Source organism: Balaenoptera borealis (assembly GCF_965194805.1).
Source record: "Balaenoptera borealis genome assembly, chromosome: 7".
In the NCBI taxonomy this organism is placed as follows: domain Eukaryota; kingdom Metazoa; phylum Chordata; class Mammalia; order Artiodactyla; family Balaenopteridae; genus Balaenoptera; species Balaenoptera borealis.
Window position 1 is genome coordinate 57,349,506 of NC_138864.1, and position 20,427 is coordinate 57,369,932.

Genomic DNA, 20,427 nt, shown 5'->3' on the forward strand with positions numbered 1-20,427 from the left:
CCCTGCATCGGCAGGCAGACTCTAAACCACTGCGCCACCAGGGAAGCCCCCCAAACCTCTCCTTTTAAATCTTTACCCATCCCTACTTTCCCACCATCTCAGGGACTCCACTGTTAACAGTTTTCCTTCACCAGCTCCTCTTCCACTCACCAACCCAGGCCCCCACCAAATGCTTTTGTTATCCAAGCCCTCTGAGAAATCAAAAGTGAAAACTAGTTCCTCCTTTCAAAACCAGTTGGAAATTCCTGTCTTAATATTTGTTTGGAGCTTTGCTTTTATTTTCCAGATGATCTGGGTTTGGCAAAACCCTTTTGGTTAAGTAACAGACAACAGCAGAGCATTCCAAAAGACAGATGGAAAACCCAGGCAATCTAGGATTCCGTGGAGACTAAACACTGGACCCTTACTGTCCAGCCCAAATAACCCTCCCCCAAACAGAGAACAGCTTCACTTCTTAAATAACTGGTACAGTAGGATACACATTGCTGCCACTTAAGTTGGTACTTTATTTTATTCCCTCTCCCTTTACATATCGCTGTTGATGAAGAGTGGCAGTCTACAGTCATATCTCGGCTCTTAGAGTAGGACTCGAACTCAGAGTGAAAAAGTCAAACTTTTTTTTCAACCTTGTGGGTAGATGTTACTATTATCCTCATTTTACAGAGAAAGCAACTGAGTCACAGCATGGCTAACTAACTTGAAGAAGATCCCATGATTTAAATCTTGCATCTGCTTTTAGACACCCTGCCCCTAATTAACCCCTGTGCTAAGCTGCCTCTCCACTGCTCGATTTTATTTATTTATTTACTTATTTATTTATTTAAAAATTCCAAATTCTGGCAATGCGTTTCCACTTTGAATTTGAAACAAGCCATGAGTACTGGTCTGAGACTGAATCCTTGATTACTTTGCAGCGCACAGATATTTCTCCAGATCTGTTCTTAAGGTGGAGAATCAGATTTTTATTTTCAATACAGTGGTGAGCTAAATTGTTAATCCTTTCACAGGCAAGTGCTTAAGAGGTAAGCTCTTATTAAAAGACCCTTTGTTCTCAAATAATATTCGAAGTGAAAATTCAGACAAAAGTTACTAGAACTCTTCATAAGTAAAAGACAAAAAGAAGACACCAAGGGAAAAGAGGGCACTCAGTTAACAACACCCTCTGGGTCATTTTACTGTGGTCTTTAAACTTACTGTCCCAACCTCAGTCATTCTCTCCAGCCCAAGGCTGGGGCAGCTCCTGGGGATGGTGGGGTCTGTCCCATTATTCCTGTGAGCTCGCTGTCTCTGCCAAGGTGGGCCTCGTGACCTAATGGACACCAAATACCTTCACTAGGCGTGGGTTTCATGCCCCTGAATCATCAGAGGAAGTCTTCCAGGGCACTACCTATCCCCTCAAAGCCTGTTTTCCTGCTCTGTTGGAACCTAAACAACATTCAGGCCTCCTGGGGCTTCCCAACCTATAACCCCAACTAATGATAACATTAAATTTTAGAAAGAGGCTGCATCTTTGCTCTTCTAGGTTGAGACTTCATCACCTCACATCTTTGTCATATTGCTCAACAAAAAGCAGATCCCTGAGAAACACTCAAAGACACAGCTTGAAACCTTACAAGGGGCATTAACATTTCTCTGTCCCTTGCAGGCCAGTTCCGTCATCCTTGGGTGACCAGGAAATCCACAATTTAAAAAAAAACAGAATTTCTTGAAAATGAGGTCCACCTTGATGTGAAAAAGGTAAATTATGTACCATCAAAAGCAACTATCAAAGGTTTCATGAATAAAGAAGAGCAGGTGCCAATAACTACAGATGTTGATGAGCTTACAGCATCCACAGCAGACTGCTCATGAGACTAACCAGAGTCCAAAGAGTGACACCTTGCCTGTCCTCACTGAGAGGCTCTTACCAGGTCCTCAGCCATAAACAAGAGTACCATGTCCTCTCAGGTACATATGTTCCATGTTCCACTACATGGTCCTTAAGTGAGCAGCTCCAACAAGCCCAGTTCATAACAGTGGCCTGAGTAGGATAGAGAATTATGGACCATCTCTTGCCCATAGATTCCCCTCTGCACAACAGCAGGAAAAAAATGATTGCTTTGAGCTGCTCTGTTCTACTGGAGGGTGCAACTTCCCCCGGATTTTTACCCTATCTGTGCCACATTAAATTTACTGAGGCAAATGACCCTGCAGGCCTTTGCCCCTGGCCTCCTTCAGAATGGACATGGCTCCTGGGCCAAGATGAGATCAAAGGTACAGGTTCAGGCCTAGGGTCTGTGGTGGCCTCTCCCAACTCTGAATGTGCCTTGTTCACTCTGCTCTTCTCTTTGCAAACACTGAATCACCCTCTTTCCAAGAACCAGCTCCAAGCCCATTCATACTCTTCCTCAGGGGCTGCTCCGCCCACCCCACTGTCCTGCCTATGCCCATGATATACATCAAGGACACCTGATACCTGACTGGGTTCTCTGGACCCTGAGCCCTCCATATTCACCTCCATAGCTGTGTCCTTTGTCTCTGCCGCCAGACGCTTACTTCCAGTAGCCATGGTCAACTCTTTCCCAGATGTATATTCCACATACAATTGGTCTTAAATCATTTGAGAGACAACAGAATGACACAGTTCCATACCCTTACGACTCCTTCTCATCTCTCCTTTCCTTAATGGCATATCATTATATTCTGGGCTTGTTGTAATAGAAAAAAAATTACTATACCAGGTAGATGGCCCTCATCTTTTTCTGCTTTGTGTCTGGGGTCATTGCTGGGATCTATAAATAGAGGAAAGGAGGGTGTGGCAGACACAAGATGCAAACTTCTGGTACAAATAATTAATTATACAATATTTTGAAAGAAAAAAAACACAATGGTTTCTGTTACTTTTGTTTAGTTTCAAATTCTAATTATACAATGAAACCTTATCTAATAAATTCCTTTTAGGAATATTTGGCTTTTACATATTATTAGCTGTTATGAAAATAGCACTTCTAACACATTTAAGAGATATTATAGTCACTCTTCCTCTTAAGTCACATAAATACCCTCTGTAAATGTCTTTACCTGATGAGTTAGTTGATTTAGAAATTCTTTCTTTATAAATCACTCTAAGCTAAACTTAAGTCAAGCCCTTCTCAAAAGTATCTCAAATTCTCAGTCTGTAAGATCTAACTATATTCCTAAATCCTATTTTCCATCTCTAAGTACTGTCCCTTATGCAACTGAACAGTTTGATGATCTCCTTGATATCAGCCTGTGACATTTTCAGAAAAAAATAAATCTTATTCCATTTTTGCTGCTTTAAGGAGATACAATCCAATTGTTCTTTTTACCTTCCTTACAATGCTCAGAGAAATCTTAAAAGTTCTATCAAGAAAACATTTACTGCATATTTCCAATTCAAATGGAAATAGCTTTCACTTTTGATCTTGTAGAAAAACCAAGGCAAGTGATGAAGTACAATACTTTCTTTGTGTTGGACTAGGCTGCATGACTGTTACAGAATATGTTTGAGCATTTGAGCTAAGAGACCAGAAGAGGCTTTCCAGCCACATGTTTAAAAGAACAGGCAGCAAAAAATGGCTTAAGTCAATTATAACCCTCCTTTCAGAACCATCTTGTGGGACGAATACTACTATTATCCAGATACTTCTATCTAACAGTCAGCCAACTCTCCTCTTAACTGGCTATGTTTTTGAAATCTACTTACTCTTGAGACCAACCATAAAATCAACACACTGACAAAGCAACAGTTTTAAATTCCAAACATGCACAAAACCCAGAACCATAATTACCTCAACTCTAAGCCCACTGGGAAAGTGAAGCATGTGGCCTCCTATGTTTTATTCAGTGCAGGGGACCCTGTCAGTACTTCACAAATGCCAAATAAATTCTCAGAATAACAATCCTCAGATTTGAGGGCCAATGCCCACCTGGGCAGAAATCAAGACAAGGAGAAATCTGTTCCCAAACGGAGTGCACATCCTAGACCTGATGTTCACTTTGTGATCACTTTTCCATTTTAGCCAGGAGCCACTCAGAGAGGAATGTAAAAACCACTACTCTGTGTGAGCATGGTGCTTCAAAGAGCTGCTGGGTCATGCAAGCTGCAGGCATGGGGTGCTGACTCTGAGTATAAACTGAGACAGAGCTGACTTAAGTCACAACTGGTTAGGTAATCGAAAACTTGTAGATCTAAAGTCCAGGACTAAGGAGGCTACTAAAGAAAAGTCAGTCCTTAATTGCCCCCAATGATCTCAGAAAGAAGAAATGCTTTAACCCTGAGTCAGATAGAGAAATCGATTTTTTAAATAGGTCTTCATACCAGAGACATTATTTTGAAAGTTCTAAAAACAAGTTGGGAGTTGTTGAGACTAAAAATACCATCAGATCTATACAGCAGTGATCAGGCTCTCTTTACATGGGTGGACTTCAAGAATCATAACAAGCCAGTGAGTTTATAACTGAATATCAGTTAAGTAACTATTCACACAAATGTATTTTATAATTTTTAAAAATATTTCAACAAATACGTATCAATTTCCTACCATGCACTAAGCACTATGCTAAAGGCGCTGTGTATACCGTAGCAAACAAAAAGAAAAACGTGGACTTTATCCTCATGGAGCTTCCAGTGTCATGGGGAAGAGACATTATCAAACCAGATGTTAGGGAATTATTCAGTAGGATAATTTAACAAATGATTCCTCCAGGCCCTGAAAAGGCAACGTGTTGAAAAGTTGTGTTCTGGGCCCAATGTGCTTTCCTTGGTGTACTTTAGTCCAGTGGGGATTGAAAGGAGGATTGGATGTCTATAGTGCTAGGGTACCTATGCCATAAGAAAGCCCTCTTTAGGCATGTGGTGACTTGAGTCATGGAAGTAGTGGCCCAGTCTCCTTATCAACCTCTTAAATGAAAAGACAGCACCTAGCACCTGCTAATAGAAATTGCCAGGGTGAAAAACACATGGCAAGTCCTCTGTGGTTCTGGGGGCCCAACTACACACATTTGGCTTCCTGGGCAGGCTTTGATTGCAAATAAGAGGTTGGATCTTGGTTTTAGGAACTCTACCTCTACCACAGGATCAAAGGTACAGAAAGCAACTATCAGCTGTTTCCTAGCAGCCTGCCCAGATTGTATGTTAATGAGCTGGGCATTGAGCTTCCAGTTACGGAACTACTTCCAGAATTAAAGTTTCAAATGGAGTCCTTGTGATAGGTGCACTTATTGGTGATCTCAGTTGAGAGACTAGAAGTTTGACTACCTCTGAATCACAGGCTACTAAATAATGATGATACCGGAATTTTTTCTACCATGTTGCACATTAAAGGAAAAGATGCATTATTTCTTACTACAATGCTATGGCCACGTATGATTCTGAATCACAATTTTTTCACAACATAACCATTTTAAAGTAATGGAACAATGAAAAACAATTCAAAAGTAGTGGCTCTTATTTTAAACATAGTACTGAAATTTTAATCAATTATCTTTACAAGTATAATTGCCATATATAATATGCAGCCTTTTGGTGTGTTAATGTATATTCACGTTTGTATGTGGGTGCTGAGATATATGTATGTGCGTGTGCATCAGCGGGTTTAAAGCTGTTATATAGTGAGAAAAATTGTGGGGTAACTGCTCCCAATGTTAAACAACTGGAATAAGAATGTGCTACATAATAAACTAAGTGTTGCCATTTTCTACAATCACTCACAGAGAGGTTTTTGATTCACTGCAGTTTCTGAATTACTGAGTAAAATGACAGTTAATTACCTCTAACACCTATGCAGGAACAGCTGGGGGAAAGAAAGGGACTATGAAATTAGCACTCTGTGACTGAGTTAAATATATCATTTAGTTCAACAGAATTGACTATCATAAGTCAAACTCAGGTTATAAAGAATTAATTTCTTTTTTATGCCAAAATGCCTTTGTTTGATCCATAAATTCCTAATGCACCCTGACTTTTATTGATTCTATTCCTGAAAAGGGTTCACTGCCAAAAGCTGAACGACAAGTAGGCCTTTCCACCACAGTCTTATGAATAAGCCAGAACACGCCATAACCGCTTATTTCTATGATTGTAGAAATGGTTTTTCATTATATTCTAGTAACTTGATGGAACAATGTGCTTATTTTTAACCCCCTCCCATGGGGGAATATTCAGTTTTTGAGAGGTTAAGAAAATAATGTTTCAAAATAGTAGTGTACAAATAAACTGATGTTTGGTTGAAAGTATTTGTGTTGTGTGTTAAAGAACCGTAAAGTACCAAAACAAATAGCAGGTTATAAATTACTTGATACAGCTTCCTACATTTACAGGAAATTCTGCTATAGAATCAGCAACTTATTGTGGAGCTACACAGTCATGTGCTTCTCCATGTATTCATTCAACAGATATTTATGGAGTATATACCACATACATGACACCATGATAGGTTCTGGGGATGCAGAGCTGTGATAAAGACAGACATGACTGATGTGCGTGCATAAATTTTACATTTCCTTCCAGAGAATATTTCCAGTCACTGTCACCATCTGAGTTTTCTAGTAAAGTGGTTAAATTTGGAGGATAAGGCACGCACACCCATCCCTAAATGTGGGAAGCACAGCAAATATCCAAAGTTACTTCTATTGTCCTCTACGTGTAACAAAATGACAGACTGTATAAGAAGCTTACACTGAGTGCATTATATTAAACAATCACTGAAATAACATAATATTTGAAAACATTTTAATCAAGCCATTCTTGTGTGTCTGTGTGCGTGTGTGTGTGTGTGTGTGTGTGCGTGCGTGTGTGTGTGAAAAACCTTAGTAGACTTGCCAAGTTGTGTAACCATCATCACGATTCTGTTTAGAACATTTCCACTGCCCCATTGAGATCCCTGTGCCATTTACAGTTAATTCCTATCCCTACCCACAGCCCCGGGCAACTACTAATCTGCCTTCTGTCTCTCTGGCTTTTCTAGACATTTTGTATAAATGGAATAGCACAATATGTGGTCTTTTTCTGTCTGGTCAACCCAATCTTTTAAAACATAGCTATTTTAAGTCCTTACTAAATTAGATTATTTAACAATTCACTCATGTACCTTATAACTCTGGGAGCTCTCATTAGGCATAACTGAAAGGCTCAAGACTTCAAGTTTACATGTTAAGAAACAAAACGGTCCAGGCAGATCTTTTGTTTGGATGACCAATTCATAGAAACTGGAGATAAACACAGTTGTTGCTGCATATATTTATAAAGTGATTGAGCGTCTCAGCAATCTGCTTAGTGATGATCAATGAATTATATATTTCACAACCAAATTCATTGTTGAATGCAGTCCCAGAATCTCATTAGATCACGTCTGAGTATAATTTGAGAAGGAAAATCTGAAAATCTTGAATTATCTTTCATGAAATTTAGTACATGCTTTTACCTATCAGTAATATGCTAACAGATTCATTTCATTCCAATTCAGTATAGGTTTATTGAGCACCTATCATGTGTTAAGCACAATATTTTGTGCTAAAGATATAGATGAATAAGATGGTCAGAGAAAAAATAAAGGTGAATAGGTAAAAAGATTCAATTGCATATAGTTTTAAACTAGTTCCTTTATATTTTTCTATTTTTTGAGCACACACTAATGAAAGCAAGAAGAAATGAAGACTTTTTCCCTTATAATTTTTCTTGCACAAAAGCAATCAAAGCTCCACAGGAGGTTTTTATTGGTAAAATGTTGATACTATGTTGATATTTTTAATCCTCCAGCCTAAATAGGCAAGTTAGTAACCACAAATCCAACATGAAAAGTGGCCTGATTAATAAAGGTATAGAAGGTTTTAGGCAGGTCCAGCAAAGTGTAATAAAGACAGCCTGAAGAGCAGCAAGTGACACTAGTGTAACTAGATGATTTTTAACCATGTAAAGCACTGGACAGGGAAACCCAGAATAAATAAGGAATTAAGGGCCATTAAAATGAGAATGCCAAATTTAAAAGACTGTAAGAGAAAACAAAACAGACCCCACACACTTCACACTATAAGACAAGTGACGAGAAGTATCTTTCAGTACAATTACTGCTTTTGAAGTAGTTAGGAGATATATTAAATTTATGAGTTGCACAAATTAATGATTCTAAAGATATCCATAGCAGTGACTGAAGATAGGAGGAAAAGGGAATTACAAACATCATAGTAACATATGATTGTCCCCAAATAACCAGAGAAGCAGTTTATGGCAAAAACTATAGGCAAGGGTAGGCAAAAACTCGACTACAGTACTCAACAGAGGCAGCTTTTGTAATAGGCCAGAGTGAAGTTCTCAGAGTCTTTTTCTTTAAAAACTCAAAAGAAAGTCATTAGGCCTAATCCAATCCTTATATATAACTTCTAATTCAGAGACAGAGTCCCTAGGTCCTCCCAGTGTGAGAAATCGTGCTTATCACTAGTTGCCACCGGTAAGCCAAGCTGGGGGCGCGGCTGCTGACCACTGTACTTCCCCAGTTCTTATGGATCTTCGTACCTTGCCTCCAAACCCTCAGATTCAAGAAGTACTTTTCTAAGTTGAGAAACTAAAGAGCTGTTCTGGTTTATCTGTTGTTCTGATTTAGAAGGCCAGATTCACTCTCTGCAAATATAAATTCGTTCATAGAAGCATATGCCCACCAGTTTGGGGGAGAGTTCTCTTTGTAGGACACCATTTTCGTTGACCCCTTGTTTGGTAAAGAAATGAAATACCTTGCACTTTGAAGAACCAGGTTTTCACATTGGTCAGATCATACATCTTGCCTTGGAATGTGGGATGAAAAAACGTATTTCAGCCTCCTCACTCTCATCTAGAGAAACTGTAAGAAAAAATAGTAGACAGCCCATAAGAAGAAGAATAAAAATGTGATTCAATCATATATTCAGTTTGTTCACTTATGTAGTCATGCATGAATGCATATAACAAATATTCACCAAATGTGGATTCCATAAATAAAGTCAAGCTTAATCCTTTATCCCCTAGGAATGGCTAAATTCTCCAAGTTGCTCCTCCAAATAGTGATATGATGCAGCTGAGGGTGCAGAGAGCACATCCCAGGCTTCTCCTGAAACTGCAGGTATCTGGTAACCTTAAATGTAGAAATAACACTACATCAAAACTTAACAAGAAACAAGAAGCTCATCTGGATAATACAGACAGTGAAGGTTCCATTTCTCAAGTCTAACCTCAAAGGGTAAATGCTTATTTGGAAGGTTTGTGATATCACCCTGAGAAAGAAAAAAACCCAAAACAAAAGACCCAAGGTCTTTCACAGCCTGCCTTTTGGCTAACTTACCCATCATTTTAATCATCAGACTTCCCACAAGCTTTAATCCATATACAATATACTTTATGAAAATGTATTTTTGCAAAATATTTTCTAGCCTCCATCCTGAAGATGCGGAAATAGACAATTGAATCAATCTGTAAAATCTTCTGCAGTTACTCACAACTCACTCATGACACATTAGCCATTTCTGAAGTGCAGGTAGGCTTGGCCTCATTTATCTTTGATATTTTCTCATTTTTCTCACAATAATTCAGAAATAAATACATACTTATGGAGTATTAGAAAATTGGGCAGAGGCCATTTCCCAAATAGTTATTTGTGTTGAGCCTTTGTTTATAATCTACAAATAGTGGGTTAAAAATTACCATGCTTGTTTTTTAATAAATATTATAAAAATAATATTAACATAGCCATATCACTAAAACGTCTGAAAAGCAGAAAAGGAAAAACATTCATAAAACATTACCCCCAAACAGCAGCTACCATTATTTTGGAGTATTATTCCCCATCTATTTATCTGCATATTTCTGAGTATCTGTAGTGTGCACAAAATTTTCATCCTGCTTTTTTTCTCCCCTAACATTAGTTCATAAGCTTTTTTCCATGTTGGTGTATGAAATTTATAACCATCACTTTAATTGTTGAGTAATATGCAGGTAGTTGATGTGTCTTAATTTAATTAACCATTTGATTATCATCAGATACTTTCGTGTTATCAACTTTTGGCAATTATAAATAATGCTTTTCTAACCATCTCTGGTATTTCTCTTTGACAGATAACCACAGATGGGATTGCTGGATATTAGTATTGGTTGTATAGATACACTGTGAAATTGGTTTCTGAAAAGTTATGCCCCTTGTTAATACCATGAACAGTATATAAAAGTACCAACTTTATTGGCATTGGTTATTATTTATATATTTTTGAAATAAATAGGTATAAAATGGTTGTTCAAGGATATCGTTATTCATATTTCCCTAATAACTAGTGAGATAGGATATGTTTCTTAATTTTTTCTTTATTATTTTTCCCATTTTACGAACAGGCCAGAAACCCTTTCTTTATTTTGTCAACACGATGCGATACAACTGACAATTTTTTTTTAATTTCAGCTAACTTACTTGATGGTTGAATATTGTGTGACAATAATTAAAACTTTTTGAATTAGACTTCAAAATAAAATAATTAGTCTTCTTTTGTTCCATACCATGGCATGATCTTTGAGGGACTCTTTTTTTGAGGTTCATAATAGATACCGCTTAAAAAAAAGGCATTGGTTAAAATCCCAGGGTGATGGCCATGTAATATATATTGTGGCCCTTGTGGTTGCTCTACAAGTGACCTGGACTAGCGATAAAGAACTCATTCAGCCCAGCCCACCACAATACTCATGTATCTGGAAGATGGAATGTGTCCAGATGGACTAAATTTACTTCAAATGATTAACCAACACTTGCCTTTCCATCTGCATCTCAGTTGGGTAAAGGTTCAGTTTGAAATAAAACACTGACTAATCTTAATATAAATGATAACCCAGTGCTAACACAACCACAGAGCAAATTGAGTTCCCTAACAATATCTCATAGAAATTCATGATAAAAAAGGAGTTATAAAATTTCAACAGCATGCTGTCATTTCTGATCAAATATTGAAGGGTTACATATCCCCTTTTTCATGTTTTAATTTGTCCATTATTCTCTTTGAAAAATGTGCATAATCCGTAATAAGCTAAGTAACCAAGTTATTAGATTTTGGCCTAAGGAACTGCAGCCAACGTGTAATCCTGTGAATTTAGAGGGGCCTCTTTTCCAAACCTGAAATGCTAAACACGTCTAAAAATGTATCCAGTCCAAATGAGCAGTTGGTAAAGCAATCAGCCTTTCACACTGGAACAAGCAACAAACATGTGCAACGACCCTAGCATTTCTCCTTTGATTTATAGCAGTCTTGGAAAGAAGCTTAACAAGATGGCATAGAGCTTCAAGGGCAGTTGCAGTCAATTTATTGTCTGAGTTGTTAAAGATGTTAATTAGATTAGGAATTTGCTGAGGCCCTTTTATTCCTTGCAGAAAGAAGAGTGTTTCTCGTGTTTCTCTTTGAAACTTAGTTTTGTGGCATAAAAACACAGGAAAGAAGAAATCCTACACTCAAGGAAATTGCAGGGTCCCATTGAATTCCATAAAATTGTAAAAATTCCAATAATAACAGTTACAAAATAGCCAAGAAAGTACCAGGCCTGTTTTAAAAATAATATACTCCAACGATGCCTGCATTGTTTGATGTATATAAGACAAGAAGTGGGCAGATCATGGATGGTATGTCTAAGAAGTCTGGGCTCAAGGAATAAAAGTCATATTAGGAAGCAAGTCCAAGTATGCACTGAGACAAAGCAAAGAGTTTTTTCTGGAAAAACAATAGGCAGGGCTTTTTACTCCAGAGCAATAAACATCACTCTGTATGTCACTTTAATGTCCTGGACAAATGTTTTAATAGGGAGCTCTTGCATAGGCAGTGACTAGGGTATTAGATACTTTGCTTTTGACACAATTCCTCTGCAATAGCCCATTCCAGAAATATGTTTTGTCTTAAACAAAAGAAAACATGAAACGGTCCAGTAAATTACCTCCTCACCTCAAAAAAACTACATATATAGAAAAATCTCTCAGAAATGTAACTGGGAAGGTTAAAAAACAAGAGTGCTAGGTTTAGGTAACAAGTGGAATATTAGGATAATTATTTAATAGTAATATCAGTAAAGATTAAGTTATAAAAATTGTCAAGATCCATGGTTCAAGGCAATTTTCATAAAATTATTCTAGGTAAAGTGTGAAACAAATATGCATATATAAAGTTCACAATGGTGCTCAGAAAACAAGTACATAAGGCAATAGCAAAGTTAAATATTTTAAGCATGCAAAATCCAGGCAAGCTCATCGTTAGGAAAAAGAGGTTGGATACTTATTCAAAGGTGAGAGTGCTTCAAACAAGATACTTATATTCTACCTACAACTGTTGATATTTTTGGGAAGAGGGATTTAGATTTTGCAAACCAGCTTTCTGGCCTGTCCATGGGATAATTCTTGGTCATTTAAAAGGATTTGATGGACAGAAGTAGAGACACAGATGTAGAGAACAAATGTATGGGCACCAAGAGGGGAAACTGGCAGGGATGGGGTGGTGGTGTGATGAACTGGGAGATTGGGACTGACAAATACCCACTAATATGTATAAAATGGATAACTAATAAGAACCTGCTGTATAAAAAAAATAAATAAAATTCAAAAAAATAAAATAAAATAAATAAAAGGATTTGAGTGAGCCACTTGTACGGTGTAGTCTTGGATTTTCTACCCTCCCTCCACCTCTACTTCTGCCACCTCCCTGGCAGATCATGGAAGGCGGGTAGGGTGAAACTGAGACTCAAGTCGGCTTCAAAGAGGTCCTAAGCACTGGGAAGATGCTAAAGCTGATTTAAACTGTGGCTCTCATTAAGTATTTAGAATTTATTTAAATAGCTCCAAAATGGCACATTTGGAGGGGATTACTTTTAAAAAAAGCTAACATGTTTTCCAGCAATTCCATTACATGGATGGTGTTATGGACTGAATGAATGTTTGTGTCCCCCTTAAATTCATATGTTGAAGCCCTAAACTCCAAGATGACTGTATTTGAAGATGGGGCCTTTAAGGAAGTAATTAAAGTTAAATGAGGTCATTAGCGTGGGGCCTTGATCCTATAGCATTAGTGTTCTTACAAGAAGTGACAGCAGACTCTGTGTTTGTGTGTATGTATACATGCACAACACACACACACCCCCCCAAGGAAAAGCCAGTGAGGACACAGCATAAAAGGCAGCCCTCTATAAGGCAGGAAGAAAGGGCTCGTCAAAAACTGAATTTGCTGGCACCTTGATCATGTACTTCCAGCCTCTAGAACTATAAGAAAATAAATTTCTATTGTTTAAGCCACTCAGTCTGTGGCACTTTGTTATAGTAGCCCAAGCAGACGAATACAGATGGTCTGTATGCAGGACACTGCCACAATATAGCTAAGGGTTTTTCTCTATTTTCTTTAAAGATTGTTTGGGGGAATTTCTAGTGAAAATCATAATTTCTACATGTCTAGTTATTACCTGGCACACTGGTATACCCCAGAACAGCTACAATTTTAGATCTAAATTTATGATATCCTTCCATCTTGTCATTATTTCTCTATGTTCGTGGCATTCCTTTCTGCTTCTTTATTCCCCAGATTTTTGACCTACAGAACTCAGTAAATCTGTAAGTTCTTTAGTTTTGCCTTGAGTTAGTGTGCCATGAAGCAAGATAGTGCATAGATTTTGTCACGCTTTCTAGTAATCTTAAAAAATACCTGAAAGGCATGAAGAGGTTATCATTATATCATTACATATCATTACATTATTTTCTATGACTACCATAAAATTTGCTATATATACACATACATATATATGTACGTGTGTGTGTGTATAAGTTTGGTCAATTTTATGGAGCAGCTTTTGGTTATGTTTTTTATTTAAGTATAAATAATATAATCCATAATTTAAGATCCATATGTATAGTTACTGTAACTGTCTTTAAAACATTTTTCTAGATATAAACCAAAAAGCTCAGATTAAATAGTAATTTTACCCTCAAATATATGCAGTGTTATTTGGAAACAACTGCCAATTTAGGAAGTCATTTTCTTCTTATTTATTTATGCTCTAATTTGAAAATTAGAAGCTAAAGGTATTCAGGATGCGGGAACAAAATTAGTTATAGTCTACATTTTAAAATATATAAAAAATTAAGTAAATTTAGATATATCTGATCTGAATATGAGTGGTAAGTTTATAAGAAAACTTGTCAGAAAGTACATGGGCTGGTAGAAAGATGTGATCATGCTTGTTATTTTTTTACAGATTTCCTGATGGAAGAAGAAAATGTTTCTCGTATATTTGGGAAGGTCTAATTATCATTTAAAAAGTCTGAGTAATATACGTATCTGTACTGCTTATTCACAATTATGCACCATTGTACATTGTTTGGGTTGTAATGCTTTGAGTACTACTCATTTTCCTAACTGGATTCTATGTTCCCTGAGGGCAGAAACCACAAATTTATGGTTCTCAGTTTCAGCCAAATATTCTATTTTGCTCAGCTCTTCTTATTCTTGTCTTAGTTAATTTCCTTTCCATTCGCCTCTAGAACTATGTCATTATTTCTCTAATCTTCTCAAATCCTCTATTCATGCTTGCCTACCTTAACCGTCAACAGATATCTTGTCTCCTACTTCACAGAAAAACTTAGAGGCTATTAGGCAAAATGCCATAAACTTTCTATTCTTCACTGTAAAGATAAATAAAATTAAAAAGTAGCAGACAAAATTAAATAGTTTGGAAATACTGATAATCACACAATATTTCAGAATAAGTGTCAATAAAGAAGGCAAATTCTGGAAAGACTGCCAAAAGGAGAACAAATTACACAAAGAAATAGAATATAATAGAAGATAAACTAATAGAAGGCAAATCATAAAATTCCAGGTTACAAAATATGGATGATTCTGAAAAACAATGCAAATAGATTAGAAACATCAATCCACTGTATGGGGAAAGAGAACTTTCCAGATCACAAAAAGATCTAATTTGGGAGCCCTACAAATGGCAAAACTGTTCAAGGAAAACCAATGTACTGAGTTCAATAGCGCATGCATACACACACACACATTGTAAAAATGTTAAATTTCAAGATTAAAGAATTCTGCTAGCGTCCAGAAGGAAGAAAAGAGGTAACTTTTTAAGAAGCAAAACCAAACCAGTCTCATATTTCTGCTTTTCGACAATAAAAAGTCCATAAGGCAATGAAAAAATATCTTTAAAGATTTGACAGTGGAGAGGATTATAACCCAATGATTTTACTGTATTATAAAGACATCCTCAGATTTACAAGGTTTGGGGAAATGCACTAATATAGTACTTTTTCCTTCCAAAGCTTTCTATGTGGTCAGACGACTCAATCAAGAGCAGAACCCAAGAACTGGGGAGTTACAGTAGAAATGGACTGACAGTGAAGCCCAAAACAAGCTGAAGATCAGAAATAAAGTGAAAGGGAGAAAATAAACACTGTCTGAACACTAACTTGTGCCAGAAACTTTCCATTTTTTAAAAAGCCCACATAGATTTTATCTGGTTGCTTAAGCTTATACTATCAATATAAGCTTGAGCTAGTATTTATATCCAGATTTGTTCGTTTCCAGAAGGCAGAAGGAAATGAAATAACTATTTGTGAAAGAGAATTTTATCTGATGTCTAAATAATTGTCATCATACCATCAAAATAGAATGCAGGGAGAAAACAGATATATTGATAGTAGAGAGTTTAGTAGGCATATGTATAGGATTTGCAATTCCAGTTTAAATAAATGAAAAAAAAAGCAAGAAGGAAAAAGAAACATAAGGCCCAAAACACTTATAATGTTTGCTCACAAAATAGAGTTAAAATTATTGCTTCCTTTTTACTTCAGTTATATAACTGGGGATTCTGTATATTTGCATATAATGCTTGTATTATCATTAACAGAATCAAAATCATAGTAAATTTCTCACAAATCAATGCAAAAGAAATAAAACAAGCAGTTCATATAGCAGTCTATATAGCAAAATATAGCAAAAGAAAAAAAAAGAAAAGGAAGAGATAAAACATATGGCAACCTGAATGACCTATTTGTGACTGAATTCACTGTAGACTTATAATCCTTATTTTACTTGATATCTCATTCAGAAGTTTGTGCTCTCCTATCTCTTTGGTTGCTTTTTCTCAGCCTTCTTTGCCAACCTTTCTTTTTATACCCAACTATTAAATGATGGAGAACATCAAGACTTGGTCCAAGGTCTTCTTATCACCTTTACCCTCTCTTCTTTAAAAATGTAATTCTTTTTACCTTACTAGCTCTGTCAATGACCCCTGATTTTATATCTCTTGTCATACAAACCTGTCTAATGAACAGTTTTGAACTGAAAACTTTCCAGCCCCTCAAACTCAATGTGACACAAACACCACCTTCTATTGCCACCTCCTCAAATCGGGATTCTCCCCCAACGTTCCTAATTTCATAAAAGTCATTACGATACACTAGTTGCTTAAACAATAACTTGGAAGTGATGGTGGACTTTTACCTCTTCTCCAACCCACTCCCTGAACCCGCTCAATTCCACCTACTCTGGTCTATTATACTTCCTTTAAATCAAGGTGCATCTATTCTACTCCACATGGCCAAAACTATCCTAGCTCAGGTCATGATCATCAGTCATCCAAGTTAATCTAGAACCTTCCTAGCTGGTCTCCCTATGCCCAACTCTTATATCTCCCCAAACCATTTTCTACTAAATGGAATTTTTTAAAATGCATATGTCAACATGCCATCTTTCTGTTTAAAATTCTTTCTACATCTTTTCAATAGAATCACTATATGTCTCCACTTATGCCTATGTTCTGGTATAATTATTAGTAGTGCCTCCTCTCATTCTAGAAAGTATCCCAGTTTATATCACTCTCATAAGGGCTTTCCTGACCTGACCAGCTTCTCTGCCTTCCTCTCAAGACTCACCTCAGACTACTCCCTGCCTTGCCAGCTATACTCTAGCTATGATAAACTGTCTTTTGCAATTTCTCCCCCATCCATCCTTTCCCCCTTCTTCTTGCCTCTGGACAGTCACCTTTTAACTATTAAAAACGAAAACAAAGCACTTGGCCTCATTTTTCATTGGGCAACTCCTACTCATCCTCCTTCTTTTAATAAAAATGTCACGTGTTTTAATTTTCCTGTTACCCTTAGACTGAGCCAGGCATTCCTGCAATGCCTTTCACAACACTTATTACCTCCCCATCATAACATTTGTAACAGTTTATTGTGATTGGGTTTTTTTGCCTATATTCCTCAGTGGACTATGAGACACATCAGGCCTGAGTCATTTTATCCTCAGTTCTCAGTCACCAACAGTTAATAAACATTCCTAACAGTCATAAAGATGTAAGTACATCCTTGAAAGTCATAAAAGAATTAAAAGAATACCAGTCATAACAACGTAGATCATCTTTCAAAGTTCCTTCTAGTTCATAAGTGATTTTCTTTTCTCATTAGTCTAGAAGGTTTCAAGTAAAAAGTTATGTTTAAATCCTTTGAAGAAAAAGAATATTTCTTTAAGGAAACAGCGACATATTCTACGTTTTGAGCGCACCAAAAACGTTGCTTCTCTCCTACAGGTTTTATTCCTATAGCTGAATGTCTTCTAAGGTAAATCTGCTTTTGTAATAGAACTCTAAATCTTGAAAGGCTTGAAGAGAAGCATTCCTCCTTTCCTTCTCAGCAAACTCAGCTGCCTGGTGTTACCTGCCAGGCCTGCTCTACATGTTTCATCTCGTCCTTCTTTCCCCTCAAGCAGCTCTAGGTGTTCTTTCAATGATTTCCTCTCACCCCTTCTCCTTTCACACCCACCCACCCCACACTCTGTTTCTGCTAACAATCACAGGCTGAAAGTACTTTGTGGAGATGTACTGGCTTCGGAGTACGTGGATTGGGAGGCTAATTGTGGCCACTGAGTAGTTATAAAGCCCTTTCCTCCTCTGTGTCTCGATTCCTTCTCTGCTTTCGTTCATACGTCAAGGTGATATTCCACCCTCCTGCTTCTTCATCTGTGGCTGGGGTGTTCACTGATGAGATAATTCTTGGATCAAATCCAAGGAGTGCTTTAAAAATTTAACGTATGTGGGTACCAACAATGATCTCACACTGTGTATGACCCAGAGTACTCAAATGTGTCATGTTACTGAATTACCCTTAGGTAACCATTCCTACGTCTGGGTGGTCATGGGTAGGGAAGGAAGGTGAAAGATGTCTCTGAGTGTGTGGGGGGTGGAAGGAGACGAGGGAAGAAAGGGAGGTGGTCTGCTGCATTGCTCCCAACACATCTATAATTGTAACTGAACTATCACTTACATAATTTTATATATCTATGTGGAAGCTTTTTAAAATTTTTATATGTATATATTTCACTACTCCTCAAATTGCTAGAATTTCTACTAAATGTCTAATATAGTTTTACTACCTGTGTGGCTTTTAAAACAAAAAGGATTGTAAAATTTCCAATATTTTTCAAGCTTAACCAAATTCCTGCAATGTTCATTTAGAAAGGAATTTCATTAATAATTCATTATTACTTTGAATGGAATGTATGTATAAGATGAACTCTTTAGGGGAAAACACTGATACTGAAAAGTAGTTAATATGATTGAAAGGCTTCTAACAATAATTGAAGATTTCTCCACTTACTAAATGGTTCTGCAAATCCAAGGGATTAGGGGAGATCTGAAGAAGGAATGAAAAATAAAATTGTTTTTAGTTTAAAAGTGTATACAGAATGCTCAAAATGTAGAGCCTTAAAATTTTATTGACATGAAATCACTGAGTCCAATCCTTTGTCTTTGCATTTGAGTATACTCCTAAACAGAAAACTAAATGTGCAAGTCTACCCAAGGAAATATTTATGCCTACTACAGAGCTGCAGCTCAAACCCATGAATCTTCACTCTTGCCTAATATACATTAATTATTCCTTAATTTAACAATCTAGTATTGAATGCTGGCTCTGAGAAATAGGGGCTCAATAATGAGAAACAGGACATAGTGGCTGTCTGAAAAAGCTCACCTTCCCATGAGGGAGACAGACACATATACAGTGATTTTCCAATAGGGTATATGTAATAATAAGCATACACACTGAGAATTGTAGGAGGAGAGAGGACATACAATAAAACCAGTCTGGGTGTCCAGGGAAGGTTTTATACTGGAGGAGACATATGTTTGAGCAAAAACTTAAAAAGTGTAAACAGCACATGGCCTGCCACGGCACACAAGCAATTTGGCATTTCTGTTGCTTACAGTGTGTTTAAGAGAGTGATGAATGTATAGACTGGAGAAAGGAAAAAATAATGGAGGATCCTGCACAGCAAGACAAGAGGCTAGGGCATTATTTTCTAGTGACTGGGAGTCACTGATAGAGTTTTTTGAGCAGAAGAGGAAGACAGAGCAGTTGGGTCAGTTATTTTCAAACCATTTTTGTTGGACAAGTTTTTGTTTATTCATTTTGTTTTGTTTTAATTCCCAATTGGCCACAGATCAATATGTGGTCATACTGGTCATCACTAGTACCCAGCTTATGCCACAAGCCACTCACCGGAAGAGTTAACAACACCCTAAATGGTCCACAACCTAGTCAGTGAGACAAATCCAATCATTACATGCTTGGAATTACCAAACATGTCAAGATGCTATAATAAATGTTTAACCTCAATTTCTATAGTACTTACCTCATTACAGTCCATCAGCCATTTGAATAGCACTGAGTTGGGGAGACTATTGCAGTGATCTAGTCTGATGATCATAAAGGCCTGAACTAGGATGGTGAGGATGTAGAAGATAAAGAAGGCTGGAGAAAGATTTGGAAGAAAAAATGAAATGGTCAGGACTGAGAAAAAGAGAAACAAGCTGAGACTAAACATAAAAGCAAAACCATGCTGCCACTTTTCTGGGACTATTTCATAAAAACATGGATACACATGAGGTCAATTACCCAACTTTAGACTTTACTTAAAATATGTTTAATCAGTGTGTCTCAGTTCTAAAATATCATGTAATATAATTAGCAAGTTGCTGACTTTGTGAAAGGATTTTGTGCTAATGTGGAGGTCTGAACGGAAGATGCTTTTGATAGAAATGCGTGCTGATCTCTTTTAAGAAACTCATACTTCATGTATCACAGCCAAGGATGCATTCATCTAATACTTCACTTCATGACTGTAAAAAGAGTTCCCTATATGTGTAAAGACTAAGAACTAATTATTTTTTCCATTAAAACTGTGCTTTCTTCTCTTTGCACAGAAATCCAAAGTGAGTTTTTAGAAGAATATTGCTCTATGAAGAAACCAAGTGGAGTCAAGATGGTGTTGTGGGAAGATGTGGAGTTAGCGCCTCCCCACAACTAGAGCACCTGCCAGCTGCTGGTGGGGGACGTTGACACCCAAGAAAACAGGAGGAACCCCAAGGTGAACTGGTAGGACACAGGG

The 20,427-nt window shown here is 37.1% G+C and overlaps 1 long non-coding RNA gene across 1 annotated transcript in view; it reads right to left on the reverse strand.

Moving 5' to 3' along the window:
* The window catches only part of LOC309631796, an 80,465-nt gene extending 60,243 nt beyond the window's left edge, over positions 1–20,222 (reverse strand). The window contains exon 1 of the long non-coding RNA XR_014246553.1: positions 57–20,222. This is a non-coding gene — a long non-coding RNA (uncharacterized lncRNA). The remainder of the gene's footprint in view (positions 1–56) is intronic.
* Between the last annotated feature and the right edge of the window lie 205 nt (positions 20,223–20,427).